At 37.9% G+C, this 19,106-nt stretch overlaps 1 long non-coding RNA gene across 18 annotated transcripts in view; it reads right to left on the bottom strand.

Annotated features, from left to right (window-relative positions):
- The window catches only part of LOC102161914 (uncharacterized), a 45,543-nt gene that overhangs the window by 9,318 nt on the left and 17,119 nt on the right, over positions 1–19,106 (bottom strand). For 4 of the 18 annotated variants that reach the window (XR_014809238.1, XR_014809230.1, XR_014809231.1 and 1 more), the window contains 3 exons: positions 13,991–14,089; positions 6,292–6,391; positions 508–684 (listed from right to left, as the gene is read on the bottom strand). This is a non-coding gene — a long non-coding RNA (uncharacterized LOC102161914). Of the gene's footprint in view, positions 1–507; positions 685–2,296; positions 6,392–13,990; positions 14,090–19,106 lie in introns of those variants that run through there. The other 14 variants (XR_014809234.1, XR_014809224.1, XR_014809226.1 and 11 more) reach the window with 6 other exon arrangements.

Here is a 19,106-nt window from a genome sequence, read left to right as displayed (position 1 = left end):
CAGAGCTGCAGTTGCTGGCCTACACCACAGCCACAGCAACATGGGATCCCAGCCTCATCTGCAACCTACACCACAGCTCACAGCAACACCGGATCCTTAACCCAGTGAGCGAGGCCAGGGATTGAACCCATGTCCTCATGGATACCAGTTGGGTTTGCTTTCACTGAGCCACAATAGGAACTGGGACATTAGGTTTGATGCCAGTGATAAAGTGCTAATATGCTTGTCCACACGTGTCATCAGATTTCTTCAAGAGTAAGTTATAGCATGTCTCTTGTCATGTCAGGAGTAGAAGGGCCAAAACAATTAGGTGAATAATCGTAAGCACTCACTAGATGTCATTTGTTGCTATTAGTGTCAGTTTTATCTTCTGTGGGAACGAGGCAGACAAGGAAGGATTTGTTCCTAGAATCTAGAATGGGCTCTCTCATGCCAGCGAGGTGGGCACTCGTAGGACAGCTACAGCAGAGGGTTGTAGACAGAGGCCTGGCCATGTGAGCACAGTACCTGAAGCTGATGATGACAGACAGGCAGCAGATGTTGTGTCTGAGAGGGCTGACAGCCACGGTCAGGGCTTTTGCTTTTCAAACACAACTCCAGGCTAACAAGAGATCGGTGAGTTCTTTAAACTGGTGCCGCCCATCACTTCCACTGAGAGATGGCAGGATTTGTCTGGGACCTGAGCTGGGAGACAGGAAAGTGATCTTGGAAAGGTGAGCCAAAGGGAAAGGGAGGAAAAAGTCAAAGAACCCAGCAGGTGGTGGTTACCTTACAGCCACTTGGTATTAGGCAATGGAAGAGAGGAGGAAGCAGGTTACAGCAGAGGCTTTTACAGAGAATGAGCGGGATACACATTTGGCCTGGGTGAAGACTGGGGGTCCCAACTGGTCCCCACTGGTCTCTTCACTCCTAGTCTATGTAATAAGTGTCCTTTCATCCTGATCCTTTAAATGTGATTGCTCTAGACTCATTTGGAGGTCCATCCACGATAGCAGTTTTAACAGTTTCGGTCCCCTTCTGATGAATCTGAAGCATGCATGTTTGCAGTGGTACTTCCCTCTTAAACTTTTTAGAATGTAGGGGTCAAATCTATGTAGTTCTTTCTGAACAGTGTGTAACACTATACACAATTATCATTAATATCTTTAAGATGAAGAATATGCTATTTTGCCACTTACAAAATAAAAAAGATGAGTGAGATTCATAAAGCCCCCTTTTTTGGTACTAATATCAATAGGACTTGAAGAGTTAGTACTGTGCTGGTAAGAAAACAGCAGTATCACTTCCAAACCTTAATATGAAACTGGCTTTCCTGTTTCTCTTAAAATGTTTAATGTTTTAATCCCAATTTTGGAAGACTAGTGTAGGGAAATAATCAGCAAAATGAACAAAGATCATCTGTAAACACATGAGCACCTAGATGCCTAACTATGGAAAAATGGCCAAGTGAAGCTTGATACATCTGTAAGATAGGAATACTAGCAGTCATCAAAAATCATAGTTACTGACAGACTCAAAAAAAAATTCACATTAAAACAGCAAGTGAAAAGAGTACATACAGCATGTTTTCAACTATGTTTTTCTAAAGCATAGAAATATTGGAAAAAATACACCAAAATGCTTTAAAAAAAAAAAAAGGAAGAAAGAAAAAGTAGGAGACAGAGTAGATGACAGCAGAGAAAAAAATGGCTTGAAGGTGAACAGCAAGGAAACAGGTACCAAGTAAAGGGAAACTAAGTTTTTGAACACCTACTGTGTGCTGATTCAGCTTTAGAGTTATATGTCTAGCTACTCAATGGACAAACCACAGCTTCATAAAACCTCAAATTCAGTATCTTCCAAGCTGCACTCACCTTCCCCCCAAACCTACTCTAGTTCCATTTTCTCTACATTGGTGCTGGTAATGGCACCAGCACCAAAGCAGGACTCATTGGAGCTTTAATCAGGTCTTTCCCCTCTCCCTCAACCCCAAAGCACTCTTCTTTGGCCCCCATAGCATGACATTCAGTTCAGACCCTACCATTCCTCACTCGTATCCCATCCCTCCACTGCCCCACCACTACCTCTAATCCATCCTTTGGCATGAATGCCGTCCAAGAGATCTTTCTAATAAGCAAAGTAATTATGTCAGTTCCTCCTCAAGACTTTTCCACGGATTTCTAGTGTCCCTAAAATAAAGTCTAAACCTCTTAACATGCCTTGCAAATCCTCTTCAAGCCTCATTTTCCACACATCTCCTTCTGCACACCATAGCCCAAACATTCTTCCTGCTCTTCCCCCATTATAGGTGCTCTCTTCTCTCTTCTCTGTCTCTCTCTCTGTCTCTCTCTCTCTCTCTTTTTTTTTTTTTTTTTTTTTTTTTAGGGTTGCACCTGCAGCACATGGAGGTTCCCAGGCTAGAGGTCGAATTGGAGCTGTAGCCATTGGCCTACACCACAGAACAGCAATGCCAGATCCGAGCTGTATCCGCACCTACACCACAGCATGCGGCCATGCTGGATCCTTACCTAACCCAATGAGCAAGGCCAGCAATCAAACCTGCATCCTCATGGATACTAGTCAGATTCCTTTCTCCTGAGCCATGATGGGAACTCCCTCTCTTCTCTCTAGACATCTGCAGTGCTTGCAATACCATCTCCTGGCTTTCTGGTTAGATCCTTCCAAACATTAGGTCTCAGCTTATAATCACTTCCCTAAATTCAGGTTAATATCCTTTTTATAGGCATCCATGTATTGCACTGTACTGGAAATGCAATCCATGTATTGGAAAACTGACCTCCACTGAACCAACTCACTTGACACACATAATTTCCTTCGTAAAACATAGTGAATATAGCCCTGGCCGCACAAGGGGTCAAACGTGGTAAACTAACTCTCCAGTACACCCATCTAATTTCTGCTCCCATTAGTTGAATTTAATTGTATGCCTCACGAGAGTCAGATATGTTTGTTTCAAACTTACAGCAGTTTTACTTGTTATTATAACTCTATTATTCAACAAATATTATGTAAATTCATAAGATATGGTACAGAAGGAAAGTTGTTTCTATGTAAAATAATGTAGAAAGACAAATATGAATGGCTAAAAAACTTCTGTCATATTACATGTGGGTGCAAAAGCTGCACATGGGGAAAAATCATAAATTCAAACAGACTATGATGCAGATTTTCAGGTATTTGAGTTCTTGTCCCAGTTTAAAGAAACTAAAACTGGAAATCAAAATACATATGCTGTGAGTGTGACTTATGCCAGAAAGATGACCTGGGACTTCAGTTATTGGACACATACCTAAAGAAAAAGTCCTTAGCACTATATCAAAAAATTGACAAAATAATGCTCATTTGTATGATTTTCTTAAATTGGGATGAAATTCACATAGCATACAATTAATCATTTTAAAGTGTATAATTTGGAGTTCTCTCATGGCACAGTGGGTTAAGGACTCAGCGTTGTCACTGCAGTGCCTTGGGTTGCTGCTGTGGCACAGGTTTGACCTCTGGCCACACACCATAGGGAACTTCCACATGCCCCAGCTGTGACCAAATAAATAAATAGATAGATAGTATAATTCAGTGGCATTTAGTGCATTCACAATGTTGTGCAACTACCACTTCACTCTGGTTCCAAAATGTTCTCACTACCCAATAAGAACCCTGTATCCTTTAAGTAATCATTCCCTATTCCCCCTCCCCTGTCCCCTGGCAACCCCTAATCTGCTTATTGAAATAGAACATTTAAAGCATATATATTAGGAGTTCCTGTTGTGGCTCAGTGGGTTAAGAACCCAATATGATGTCTGTGAAGATAGGTTCGATCCCCGGCTTACTCAGTGGGTTAAGGATCTGGCATTGCCACAAGCTGCAGTGTAGGTCACAGATGTGGCTCAGATCTGGTGTGGCTGTTGGCTGTGGCTGTGGCATAGGCCTCAGCTGCAGCTCCAATTATACCCCTAGCCTGGGGATTTCCATATGCTGCAGGTGTAGCCCTAAAAAGACAAATAAAATGAAATAAAATAAGTAGATAACATTTTTTATGATTCTCTGACTCGTTGGATTCACCTATTAACTACTGATCCAACTCAAGTTACACAAATGTGCTTTCCTTACAGCTCTATATTATTTTGGATTATTTAGTTTCCTGTCCCCACCCTGCTACCAGCCAGGCAGTGGGTACTCTGCAGACAGGGGCCACATTTGAGCTGTTCTCCATGGGTCTGCAGCACCTGGCACAATGTCTGGCACAGAAATTGCTCCATATTTGTGGGGTTAATTCACAATTACCAAGAAGTTAATTAATTTGTCCAAGGACATACAGCTAGTAAATCTGAGTCACAATTTCTGCCTAAGTCTCTCTCATGGCATACAAAGCAGAAAATGGGGCCTGTTTGGAAGGTGAATTGAGACAGCAATTATGCTAGAATTGACAATGAGGAGGGCTTACCATGTGCCCAATGCTGTTCTAAGCCCTTTCCAACTATTACATCATTTAATCCTCCAACAACCCTGCGAGATGAATAGTACTGTTAGCCCAGAAATTCCAGACTGGGAGATAGAGATGCCTAAGTCCAATGCAAGATTTATGGAAAACCAGAGGAAGGCTGTGAGTCCAGGAGCAGTTGGGTCAAATGCCAGGAATGAACCATCATCTTATTACCTTAGTAGTAAGTTTTAGGACTGGTATTAGGGAAGATGTTTAAGGTAAGATGTTTAAAACAGAGCCGTCTCTAGAGCTTGCCCTCCTACACACACACACACACACACACACACACACACACACACACACACACACACACCTCACTTGTGCTTTGCTATAATTCTTATGGAAGATGCCACTTCAAGGCTTTCTGTGCTCTGATGAGTTCTACTGCCTGGTACAGCCATTTATCTACTGTACACTGGAGGGGAGAGTTTGGGGTAATTTCCATGTTCTTCTTTTTGCTTATCTATATTCTCTGGTTTTCTATAACCCATGTATACTTGTTGCAAAGTTTTTAAAATGAAGTAAAATTAAACAAGGATAAATATTCTTCGGTCAGTTTGTACCCAGTGCCCGATAACTCATTCTTCCCAAACCTTCACTCTTTTCCTTGGGCATAGAATGGAAGCGCTAAAAAGACACCAGAGGGTCTCTGGTTCAATCTCTTCTTTTGCTCCCTCTGCTTTATTACTAAGCAAATGGATACACTTAACACATCATGAAAGCTTTCTCTGTGTATGGAAAACTCCAAGCTGTTATATTAAATGGTAATATCACCACCAATAATAATAGTAATAATAGAGTCTGAGGCTTGTACAAAATAAATAGGCTGGTTGTTGAATGAATGTTGACCCAAAATAGAAGACTTTAAACAAAATGTTGCTCAGTATGTCACTCTGTTATCTATTTTTTAAATTGAAGCATAGTTGATTTACAATGTATGTTATCCACTTTTCAACATGATTCTAAATAAATTACACGCTAAAAATCCCATTTTTCATCACATACAAAAATAAACTAAAAATGGATTAAAGACCTAAATGTAAGACTTGAAACCATAAAACACAGGTGGAACACTCTTTGACAAATCATAGCAATATTTTTTTTTGTCTTTTTGAGGGCCACACCCACAACATATGGAAGTTCCCAGGCTACAGGTCAAATGGAGCTGCAGCTGCTGGCCTATGCCACAGGCACACCAACGCCAAATCCAAGCCACATCTCCAACCTACACCACAGCTCAAAGCAACACTGGATCCTTAACCCACTGAGGGAGGCTAGGGATCAAACCCATGTACTCATGGATACTAGTAGGGTTCATTACCACTGAGCCACAATGGGAACTCCATAGCAATATTTTTTTGGATACATTGCCTCAGTCAAGGGAAACAGAAGCAAAAAATAAACAAATGGGACCTAAATAAACTTAAAAGGCTTTGAACAGCAAAGGGAACCATTAATAAAACAAAGAGACAAAGAATGGAAGAAAATATTTGCAAATTATATGACTGACAAGGGGTTAATATCCAAAATATACAAACAGCTCATATCAATATCAATATCATATCAATATCAATGTTAGTACCAAAGAAATAACCCAATTAAAAATGGGCAGAAGACCTGAATAGACATTTCTCCAAAGAAGACATACAAACGGCTAACAGGCACATGAAAAGATGCTCAACATTCCTAATTAAAAATGCAAATCAAAGCAACAATAAGATATCACCTCACACCTTTCAGAACAGCTGTCATCAAAAAGTCTACAAATAATAAATGTTAGAAAGGATGTGGAAAAAAGAGAAAACTTATACACTGTTGATGCAGTCCCTATGGAAAACAGAATGGAGGTTCTTCAAAAACCTAAAAGTAGAGATGTCACATGATCCAGCAATTCCTCTCCTGGGTATATATCTGGAAAAAATGAAAACCCTAATTAGAAAAGATACTTGCACCCTGATGTCTGTAGCAGCACTATTTATAACAGCCAAGACATGAAAGCAACCCAAATGCCCATCAACACATGAATGGATAAAGAAGACGTGGTGTGTGTATATGTGTGTGTGTGTGTGTGTCTGTGTGTGTGTGTATAATCGAATATTACTCAGCCATAAAAAAGAATGCAAAAACATGGATGGACTTAGAGAATATTAAGCTTAGTGAAAAAAGTCAGAAAGAGAAAGATAAATATTGTATATCACATATGAAAGCTGAAAAATGATACAAATGATTGTATATGTAAAACAGAAACAGACTCAAAGATACAAAAAACAAAATAATGGTTAGCAGAGAGGAGAAAGACAAAAGGAGGGGCAAATTAGGGTTGTGCGATTAAGAAATACCTACTGCTATATACAAAATAGATAAGCAACAAGGATATATTGTATTGCGCAGGGAGTATAGCTATCACTATCTTGTAATACCTTTTAATGGAGTATAATCTATAAAAATACTGAATCACCATGCTGTACACCTGCAATTAATGTAACATTGTAAATCAACTATAGTTCAATTTGAAAAATCCCATTTTTAGACATAAAATCTTTTTTTTTTTTTTGGTCTTTTTGCCTTTTCTAGGGCCACTCCCACGGCATATGGAGGTTCCCAGGGTAGGGGTCAAATCAGAGCTGTAGCCACCGGCCTACACCAGAGACACAGCAACACAAGATCCAAGCCGCGTCTGCGACCCACACCACTGCTCACGGCAACGCCGGATCCTTAACCTACTGAGCAAGGCCAGGGATCAAACCCACAATCTCATGGTTCCTAGTCAGATTCGTTAACTACTGCACCATGATGGGAACTCAAACACAAAATCTTTTAGTAACCTTTCTTCTAAAAGTGTATAGAATTGTGGGTTTTTTGGTGCTTTTTTTCTCTTCCCATTGCATATAAGAATAACACTCGTTTTTGTATACATAAATATAAATGTATTGTGAACTGAACAGATATTAAAATTTTTCGGGTCTGAAATAAAATATTTCTTTAATAAATACCTTCCTGTAATGTTTATGTCTTGGCCGTCATTTTCATCATCATCATCACTACAAACGTCTAGATGGAACTTGAAGTTTACAAATCATTTCTATAAACAATATTTCTCTTCACAGTTGCCCCACTATTCCCATTTTTATTAAGGAGGAAACTGAGGTGCATGGAGGCTGAGTGACTCGCTTAGGATCTCACAGCTGCTTCAGGTTCAGCGCCAGGTCTCAATCCCAATTCCGACAACTCTACATTCCTTATTCTTTATTCTACCACTCTACTGTTCATTTCTTTGGTTGCTGGAGTTTAGGAGTGGTGGTACTTGGCCTGATCTAGAAATTTTAAAATTAAACTTTTTTTTTTCTTGTCTTTTCTAGGGCCACTCCTGTGGCATATAGAGGTTCTCAGGCTAGGGGTCTAATTGGAGCTGCAGCTGCTGGCCTATGTCACAGGCACACCAACGCCAAATCCAAGCCACATCTCCAACCTACACCACAGCTCACGGCAACGCCAGATCCTTAACCCACTGAGCGAGGCCAGGGGTCGAACATGCAACCTCATGGCTCCTAGTTGGATTCGCTAACCACTGCACCACAATGGGAATTCCTAGAATTAAACCTTTGAGTAGCTTTCTTTATTTACCACAACCCCTAGGAACCAACCCAGGGGTATGTACCTAGTCTGAAAGGAACCCTCCTATGTTATTCCACATCTGTCCACACTTTTAAATCTAGCTCTAAATTTTATGGACATGCCTTTGAAAAAAATTGAAATTTGCAGAGAGAGAGATAGGGAAAAGAAAGTAGGTTTTAGAATTTTTCTCTTTATTACAGTTGGTGGCAAAGTAATGAATGTCTCCCTCTAGTCACTAATGTTTAAAAAATTCTTTGAGGAGTTCCCGTCGTGGCGCAGTGGTTAACGAATCCAACTAGGAACCATGAGGTTGCGGGTTCGGTCCCTGCCCTCGCTCAGTGGGTAACGATCCGGCGTTGCTGTGAGCTGTGGTGTAGGTTGCAGACGCGGCTCGGATCCCGCGTTGCTGTGGCTCTGGCGTAGGCCGGTGGCTACAGCTCCGATTCGACCCCTAGCCTGGGAACCTCCATATGCTGTGGGAGCGGCCCAAGAAATAGCAACAACAACAACAACAACAAAAAGACAAAAGACAAAAAAAAAAAAAATTCTTTGAAAACATGGAGTATGAACAAAATGCTCTATTGGGAGGAAGCAAATAGGCAATCGAGGGTGAGGCAGTACCCCGTAAGAGAACCAGACTGTGGTGCAAGACTGAAATTCTGGATGTAAGCATGTCAAACCTGTGAAGCACCTTGCCTCAGAGAGTAAGCAGGTAAGAGCTATGGCATGCATCTCCCTAAGCATGTCACATGCATATTTGAGACATATTTATACTAAAAAATTATTCATTGTTTACCTGAAATTAAATGTAACTGGGCATCTTGTATTTATCTGGCCACCCTACCCTAGGGGCTGATCCCTAGGGTAGCCTTGGGACAGGTGCAGAGAATGCTTATTTGGAGACATTCCTGATAAGCCAAGAGATAAAGCTAAGCTGGTATGAGACACTGGAATTAAGGCCTTGGTTGTATATACCCATCTATTTTGTGTGTTTCATCATCCACTTGGGCGTTTTGTCTTTGATTGAAAGTCTCTATAAACTGTGCCTGGGTACCATGGCGTTAATCACAAGCCTCCTGAAGTATTTTCATATTGTGTGTAGTCAACGCCCATATCCTTAGGATTTAAAGTAAGAAATACTCGCCACAACATTTAGTTAAAATTACAAAGGGAGTACAAATTAAGCCATCGTTTTGTTAAAGTGTATAAGTCTTATTTAACTTCCCCTATGTTCTTACATGTGTGTTTGTATAACTGTTTGTCAAGACTTGCACTGATAAAGTATTTCAATTAGCTGCTAAAAGAAATATATTTAATGAGTTACAACTGATGTACATTTGGGCTAAATACCTATAATCAGAGTTGTTTCTCACCTGAGTCCCTCTTACGGATGTTATGTAACAAGTGGTCCTGATTGCAGGCAATTTCTTGTTTAACGTGTTCATATTTGTGGGTAATCAAATAAAAATAATGACTCACTAGTACTTTGCCAAAGAACCTGATTCTAGGTTTAGGCTGGATACTTTATCTTTTCTGGAAACCTTGTTTCCAAGTCACCAGGTCTTCTCAGATCCTTTTCTACAGGATCTTGATTTGAGACCAAGAGCGTAAATAATAGAGGGGTTGGGGGGGGGACTAAAGAAACCAGTGAATGGAAGGTGGTGAATCATGGTGAGTCACTTGTCTTCATGCTCACACCCCCACCCCCATGTTGCCAGCCACTTGCTGCCAGCTCCCTGGATACCCGGGGCTTATTACTTGGGTGTAGCATTATGGACAAAAATGACTAAAACGAGCCAAAAAGGGAGGAGCAGCAGCAGCAGGAGGAGAAGATTTAGTGCAGAAACATACAAAGAAGTAAAATTCCCCTCATCCACTAGCAGTCTTTTCTGCCCCTGTGTGGTCTGTGTGATGATTATATCACTCTTCAACCATTTTATAATCATAAAATCATCAACACCTTTTTTTTCTCACAAGCTATTATGCTCTACCTCCTTTTCATCATAACCTCTCATAATCTCAGTTCATGGAAGTGACCAGAGAATTCTCAAGATCTAATTCTATCCCACTACTTTTCCCCAAATCACCTTAAAATGTGGTGTTCTGGGAAATTTATGGAGCACATCCTTGCCAACGAAAAGTAGCATTTCTGTGGCAAGGCAGCCAATCTCTCTTTGTAACTCAGAATAAGACCTTAAAAGTTAAAGAAAATTTTCATATTGCTCAATTTCATGGCTTAAGCAGATCAACTCACTCAGAGGTGGCCACTCTGAACTGCCTCACCTGTAGGAAGTTTAAGGAATGAAGTCTATTCCATGTCTCACATATGACCTGTTTATAAGAAATTCCATCTCTGGGAACTTTTTAGAGAGCATTATTCTTCCTCCAAGCTCTACTGAACATAATTTCCACGAGACAGTGGATCTAAGAATATGGTAAGAAAAAATCAGTGGTCTCTAAAGGCTTCTTTCTTCTGTTCAGAGTCTCCTTGTCCTGTCCCATATACTGTTCTTTAGCCCACATCAGTGTAGCTAAGCATTCCCAAGAAAATGCAGAGCTTGGAGGGGGAAATTTTATTTTATAACGTAAATTTACTAAATATAATTTTTGAATGTAACATATTCACATGGTTCAAAAATTAAAATGACTAAGAAAGTATGCCTTGAGAAGCTGTGCTTCACCCCTTTTCCCATCCACCCCACGACCTGATGCCCCCTAGGGGTTAGCACTTGTATTAGTTTTTAATGGGGTCCTCCAATGTTTTTATGCATGTAACAATACATATTCTTATTTTCCTGTATTTCTTATACAAAAGGAAATATATGCTACACATATGTATGTTCCACACATATATATGTTCTGCAGCTTCTTCTTTCATATAGAAATATATCCTAGAGATCACTTTCTATCAATGCATAGAGAGCACTTATTAAACCTGGCAAAGTGTCCTTGTTAACAGCACTCAGGATGTTCCTTAACTCACATCACAAACAACTCTGCAGTGAACAACTGGTTTATGTATCCTTTTGTTCACATACAGCATACATTTCCAGAAGTGGGAATTCATAGGATTTTTTTATTATTTATTTTTATTTATTTAGTCTTTTTTTTTTTTTTTTTTTTTGTCTTTTTGCCATTTCTTGGGCTGCTCCCGCAACATATGGAGGTTCCCAGGCTAGGGGTCGAATCGGAGCTGTAGCTGCCAGCCTATGCCAGAGCCACAGCAATGCGGGAACCGAGCCACGTCTGCGACCTACACCACAGCTCAGAGTAACGCCAGATCATTAACCCACTGAGCAAGGGCAGGGACAGAACCCGCAACCTCATGGTTCCTAGTCAGATTCGTTAACCACTGCGCCACGACAGGAACTCCTGTCTTTTGTCTTTTTAGGGCCGCACCTTTGGCATATGGAGGTTCCCAGGCTAGGGGTCTAATCGAAGCTATAACTGCTGGCCTACGCCAGAGCCATGGCAATGCCAAATCTGAGCCTGGTCTGCGACCTACACCACAGCTCATGGCAACGCCGGATCCCTAACCCATTGAGCGCAGCCAGGGATCAAATCCGCAACCTCATGGTTCCTCGTCAGGTTCATTTCCTCTGTGCCACGACGGAAACTCCTTCATAGGATTTTTATTAAATACTTCTGTCTTAACACTTATCAAAAAGTAGCCTGTATTTTAGTGTGTGCAGTCTCTTCACCATTTTATGAGGTTCTGGAAGGCATGAACTGTGTTTCATTCATCTTTGCATCCACAGGCCCTACCATGGCACCTAGCATGCTAATACTGAATACAAACTAAACTTCTTAGTATAACAACCTTGAGAACATTAAAGTAACCCTCAACTTAAAAGGCTGAGATCTTGGGTGTAAATTAAAAGTCACTTCCAAGTTTCTATTTAAGGATAAAAATGGGACTCATAAAATGCCAGGCCAGATGAAAATATTGAATGAGGAGTAGCAGTTTCAAGGATGAGGATATCTCTTCAAATCCAGTGATAGGGTCATGTCATATAAATGTTCTGGATTCTTTGAACAGAGAAAAGCTGAAGGGTAAAATAGAGAGGGAGCCTCGAGGACTTCTGCCTGATGAAGATCAGCCATGACTGACCGAGAACAATACTTCTTTAGAAGCCTGGTCTAAGATGGGGAAAAGGCTAAGTACACACCTGGATAAGAATCTGAGAAGAAAGAGAGGTTGTGCAAGTGTGTGTGTGTGTGTGTGTGTGTGTGTGTGTGTGTGACATGGTTCTAATTCACCTCCATCTCCATTCTCATAGGTGCCTGTGTGAAAGGCTCCTGATTCTGCTTTGCAGCCCCCACATTTGTCAGGAAGGCTGCTAGAAAACTGGTGAAAACTCAGACCCGATCCTAAACAGATGGTACCTATGCTTCCCAGCTTGTTCCCTCCCCATCCCAGAGCTGCCTTCTCTCCAGTGATAGCTGTTACCCTAGCACATAGGCCAGAGTGGTATTCTCTTTCCCAATTTGGCCACTGAACTGTGTTAAGCCAAGCTTGAAAAGATGGAATGGCAGGCAGATGTGCCACACGCAGAACTCATCTCAACTCTTCTCAAAATACCTGCCTCTCAAAAACTATCAAGGTAAAGGTTGTATCAATAATATAATGAAATCATTCAAAAATTGTAAATGTATTTTTACCTAGCAATTTCACTTTAAGCAATTATTTACATTTACAAATACATTTTTTAAAATATACAAAACATGCTTAGGTTTGCTGAAGCATTATTTGAAAAGCAAAAAGTCTTCTTAAAAAAAACCCTCTAAATATTCATCAATAAAGGAATGGTTATATCCATTATAACATATTATCTGATATCCTGTGAAGCTGCTATGAGGTAGACCTACATATATGGCAATATATGGCCAAAATATATGGTCAAGTGAATAAAAGTAAGTTCACAATAGTAAATATATTGTGTGATTTTGTTTGAGATTTAAAAGAAGAAATGCTTGCATATAAATAAAAAGTTCTCTTAAAACACATGAGAAACTATCATTAATGTTTACTACCACAGAAAGGGATTGAGGGGGCTGGGGGAGAAAAGAAAGGAATTTCTTTAAACTTTATATTCTGTTTGTATTGCCGTTATACTTAAAAAGTTCACTTGAGCAAATCTATTATTTCTTAAGTTCCTATGGTGTGTAGATTTTATGAGGTTTATTGGTCATTTTGGACCCCAAATAGTCATCACTTTAAAAGCCCTCCAAAAGAGTTATTAATGGCTGAGTGAAGAGCTATGTTTGATCCTAATTGAGGTTCACAGACCTTACTGCAGCTTTATGGACATACACACAAATTACAACTTATACAGAGGGGTTAGTAAAATTTCCTGTGATTACAAAAATCAAAGTGTTGAGCCTTCAGACTGTTGATGAGGTTGTAAATAATTTTAGTATCACTCTTAGCTATTCCCAAAATTACACTTGACACTTACCTGTACATAGGTAATACATTTTAAGAAATGCATTTTAGCTTTTATATTGTATTTGCAGCAAGATTTCCCATGAAGTAGGCTTTAAAAATTATGAGAAATGTTATCACATTTTACAAAGTCAGGGAGAAGAAGAAAAGATGCTCCCTTTATGCAAGTGTCCTGTTGCTAAAGAAGAGATTGCTCAGGGCAGGAATACACCTGATACTAGGTTTTCAAATCCTGATCGGTGCAGCCATTCAATCAATTTCTGTGTCTAATTCTAAAGAAGATAAACCTGAGACAAGAAGCAAGAAAAAGAGAAAATGTCAAGGCAAGAAAAAAATTTGGTAAGATAATTGGCAGTAGACTCAAATATAGGAATTCTCGAGGCAAGGATTTCATCAAGAAGATCAAATGTAGCAATTTCATTTGTAACATCAATTTCTGGGTCACCTACCTTTTCGAAGACTTCCTGTTGCTAAGATGATGATGCCCTTGGTTACTAATTTAACCAAGTTTTCCGACTTCAAAAAGTTTTAGCAATTAGCCTTTCTCTCTGCAATACAGAAAAAAAAAGTTGTGGGGTATACAACATTAATTTAAAGGCTTTATATGATTTCTCTTCTCTCTGAAATCGTATTTTGTGTTTGCAAATGTAAAGAAACCTACATTCTCGTGGTACTAAGATGGTAGGTCTATACTAGATGCTAGTAGACAGATACTAAGCAAATAGAAAGTTCATCTTTCTATGATTATAATATGCAAATTTAGTTTATGGAAGTATCCAAGCCTGAAAGTCATAAGCAATCTTAAGAGATCTTCAGGACAAAAGCATACTTTTGAGTTCAGCCCCAAAACTTTTGAAAACTTCCATTTTACAACTGAATGCTAAAGCAAAATAACCATGGAGATAAGGAAAAGAGGAGTTAAAAAAATCAGCAATTGAAGATGAAATCACAGAAATTAAGAGAAAAATAAACAGTAAATATATCAATAATTATACCTTTGCCTAATTTACTTATTACTAAGCAATTAATCTTCAATTATAAAAATGAGAGTAACTATTTAAGAAAATTTGCTCCCACAAAATAAATAAGTCATAAGTATGTTTGGCAATTTAGCTTTAAAATATATGTTGTTGTTTTGGGGGATTTTAAGGCAATGGCCTCCAATACTGAGATCCAGGAATCTAGAAATAAATTAACTTGACAACTAAAAAGACATCCAAATGCTCACTGACAAATAATTGGAATGGTATGGGAGAAAGCATATTTTTGAACTCAATTACCCAGGTAACTTGAATATAAATATCCCACCAAAGTTCAGAGGGTTGGGATCCCTCTTCAGATTCGTTTTGATATACAATGTTTTCTCCTTTGAACCACTAATCAAGTTTATTATGTGCAGTTTCTACAATACAAGTCTATTTGCTCCAATGTCTTAGCAACTCTCTCATCAGAATATTGGTTAGATTCCCTAGTGTGAATCACTTATCCAGTTTCTTGCCTGATTATTCATATGTTTTTGAAATTTGTGAAACGTGGGAGATAAACAGGTTTATGCTGTGTGCAGCTTGGAGGGCAGCCAAGGTCTGTCTGCCTATACAGCATATTGACTCTCCTTCTTCAAATCTCTCTCCCATACAGAGAAGCTGTATTTTAAGACAAAAATCAGTGTAGAATGCAATCCAGTAATGTCACTGCAGAAAACAGCAGGTGCTCATCCACTCATTTGTGGTGATTCTTGCAGTGAAGAAAGTGAATCAATGATTTACCCCATGGACAAAGAAACGTCACAGTGAATATTTGGAAAATTCAAATGTGGGAAAGGCACATTCTCATCTAAAAATGTGCTCTTATTGTAAAAAGGAAAACCTCCCTCAAGAAAATCAGGAATTTGGTTGAAGTGCTCTGGTTGTACTTGCAGTAAAGCAATAGCATGTTCCTTTCTCTCTGCTTCTCCTGTTTTATTGCTTTTGTGTTGTACTTCTAAAATAAATATCAATAAATCATTGCAGTTAGATACTCTAATATAGACAGAAATGTACTTGACTCCCTACAGTCATTACAATTGGAGGGGACTCTGATTAGGATGCTTTACTTAATTAAGTGATATCGTCTAAAGAGAGTTCTTCCCTCCATTTTCTGTTTAACAGTCTTATAAAACACCAACAGAGGAAATTCATTCTGTTGTTTGCTTTCCTTATTGTAAATGGTTTCTTCTCATTCATAGTTTAGAGAAGATGTTGTGTTAATGAAATGGCTAATAAGCCAAAGACTGTGGTTCAGCTACACACAGAGCCTTGTTCAAATCAGCCCAAGCTACACTAGACTTGAGAATGTTTTCTCTCTCAGCCCTAGAAACGTTATTTTAAAATTTATTTTTACAACATCTGTAACCTAAAATTAAGATGATTCAAAAGAAAATTTTTTTTCTGAGAAATCGTGCTTCATCTGGTTTATGTATGGTTCAGCAGAGACCTTAAAAATCCATTTCTATGAAAAAATAGAAAAAAAGATGGGCAAAGAATAAGCAATCCTTATGCATAAGACGCTATTTGTGAGGCACTTTAATTTTACTGAAAGAAGTCATTAAATTTGGATTGCCAATACAAATATGATTATATATGTTTTCCAAATAAAATGTTATTATGTTGCAACTGAACTCATCCATTTATTGTTTGTTTACCTAATGCTCAAACACATGTTTTATTCATAGATGTCTGGGAGAAAAAAATTTTGCTTGATAATCACACCCAGCATATTTAACAAAAGCGATTCTCCTTTTATTAGTGAACAACTTTAAGCAGAATGATTTCATTTTTTTCCATTTGGTTAATTCAGACTTTCAGAATCCTCAGTATACAGCTTTTGTTTCTCTCCCTGCTGCCTTTTATGCCTTTAATGTATGCATGCCTATCCACTGATGGGAAAATATCATTTCCTGCAAGTCTTCCTTTTTCCTTCTTGACTATTCTCTCAGTTAATTTCTGGTTTTGGTTAGTTTTCACTAGTTAGTTCTATCAAATCATGTACAAGACAGACGAACTAAACCTAAGTAAATACTTCACTACCCTGCTGAAGATTTTAAACTCTCTTTTACTAAAGTGAATTTGAATTCTAAATATATTTACCCATTCCTTTAAAAATAAAGATTTTTATTTTTAAGGAAATTTTAAATTGATAGAAAGTAGTCCAGAAGGTGAAGATTTACTAATAGCTATGAAATAGCTTTAATTACCAAATAAAACATTTTAACAAATGTTTTTAAGTTAAGCAACTTTCTATTGAAAAGTGATATAAATGTAATAAACACTCTTAAATGAACTCAGTTTAAAATAGATTTTTTGCCTTGATACAATATACAGCTAAAATCATTTAATGAGCTTAAATTTTTAAATTCAGGAGTCTCAAAATATAAATGTGAATATTAATGAATCACGTGCAAAGGACTTTTAATTACTTTTAAGCTATTAAAAGAACGTTAAAATATTGCAAAGAACCTGACTTGTTTTAACTCCTGGCTTGTATCGCTTGGTCATTTTTCTAGAAAAATAATAAGCACAGTAATAACAATAATTCATAATTGATAAATGAGTTACTTAATGTTATATGACTCTAAGGTTTTGGTTTTTGTTTTTAACTGCATAATACTAGTTCTGCATAAAACTACTACCTGAAAACATACTGAAGTTAAATAGGTTTTCTTAACTCCCAAGTTAAACCAGCTCTACCACAGAAAACCATGGAAAAACAGTAAAACAATGTGTCCCCCAGAAATGTTACCCAAAATGAATTCCAGAAGTTGCTTGTAGTTGCTTTTATTTTTTCTAAGGATGCTCTTTATTAAAAATTAAACTTATATTAGTTCTAAGTTCATTAGATACTATTTTTTAATTTTGTCATGTAGACAATTTTTACAACTGAAAGCTTAGTCAGCCTACTTTCTATTAAACAAAGTTCTTTATAGATTTTCTTTAAGCTCTTCACTTAAAAAGGTGCCTTTGTCTTGAAACTAAACATATGACATTCCTGTCCCCTAGGAAAATTTTTAAAAGCTTGAATAACAGCAAATAAATGCTGTTAGAAATTTTATTCCATTCCCCTGCATTTGTTTACTTCTTTAAAAATAATTTTTAAAAATAAAGAACGTGGCTTTCTTCTTAAGACTTTAAGACAAATGAGAATTGCTTCTAATGAAGTACCACTGAAGTTAGAGTAGCTGCTGAATCATTATCTGACAGAAGAATGTGAGTCCTATTTTGTGCGAACCAATTATTTTTACCAAATGACTTTTCTATCTAAATTGTTTGCTTTAAGATATAATGATGTTAGAGATAAGCAGTTATTTTAATATGCATTTTTAAAGCATTATTATTCTAATTCCTATAAATCAAACTAGCTGCAACGGAGCCCATTTCAGGATGTTATTTATTAAACTGCTTTTCATGGAGCAGTGAATATTTGTAGCAAATGCTCCAATCTTGACAGGCAAATAGGTCAGATTTTTAAAATGCAAACACAAATACTGCTATGCATTTAATAGGCTCTTGGGTCAGAAAAAAATATTTACATCCTAACATAGTCTTTTCCTGTCCTTGTCAGATGAGCATTCTAAAGTATTTGTCATCAAAGCATTTGTCTCTGTAAAGCACTAGAAAGAGTAAATTTCCTAAAGAGAACCCAGCTAAGAGACACCTTCCTGCAATGAAGGAGATCAAATCTGTGCCAAGAAGGGTACAAAGAAAAAAGTGTGGTTCTAAAGAGAGGATAGTTCTTTGAAACTATTATTTTTTTCTTTCTACAGAAATATATAATGAGTGCTAAAGAAAGAAAATATTTAGCAAAAAGCTTTGTGTAGAGCAGAGAGAGGGGGGAAAAAATCTTATATGATGTGATAGGAAAAAACATAGAGACCAAAACAAAACAAACAAACAAAACCCCCAAACAGTTAAAAGCGGGCTGTATTTGTTTTCTTCTAAAGAGGTCTCCTTTCGGCAAGAAATGACTGCAGTCTGAAGAGTAAATCACTGCCATCAGGGAGTTGTACTTTATAAATATAGGAGAATGGATTACCCACTTGTTTGGAAGACAATTCTCTTATTAATAGCACCAGTTTCAGAGCTATTTTTGCCTCTAAAAAAAAATAGCTAGACATTCACAAATTAGCTTTTATAAGGGAGGAAAAACTTATAAACTATTGTCAAGATGTATGTATTTCTGATTCAAGTTAAACATTTTCAGCAAGCCATCTTTTAGGAATCTGTTTTGAAGCCCTCAGTGGCCCAGAGGGAGTTTTACCTTTAACGTAAGAAGACAACAAATAATCTGGCACACACATACACATCCACACCCAAAAAACAAAATAATAAAATAAATGCAAAAATAAAATTCAAGGGTGGGGGAGAAATGGAAAACAAAAGTTGTTTGTAAGGAATAGACTAGGAACTTCATGAAAATATGGCAAAAGCAATATTTTGGCCCTAGTAGAATAATTCTTAATGTAGAATAAAGGAAACTAAAGTAAAACTTCTGAGTAGAACCAGGTATTGAATAAGCAAGAAATATCAGCGT

Source organism: Sus scrofa, chromosome 7 (assembly GCF_054392235.1).
Source record: "Sus scrofa isolate SSC_HxYL_T2T_F1_AM1 chromosome 7, Sscrofa_HxYL_maternal_Yorkshire_Landrace_v2.0, whole genome shotgun sequence".
Classification (NCBI taxonomy): Eukaryota; Metazoa; Chordata; class Mammalia; order Artiodactyla; family Suidae; genus Sus; species Sus scrofa.
Note: the sequence above shows the minus strand (reverse complement) of the source record. Positions and strands in the feature narration are given on the sequence as shown.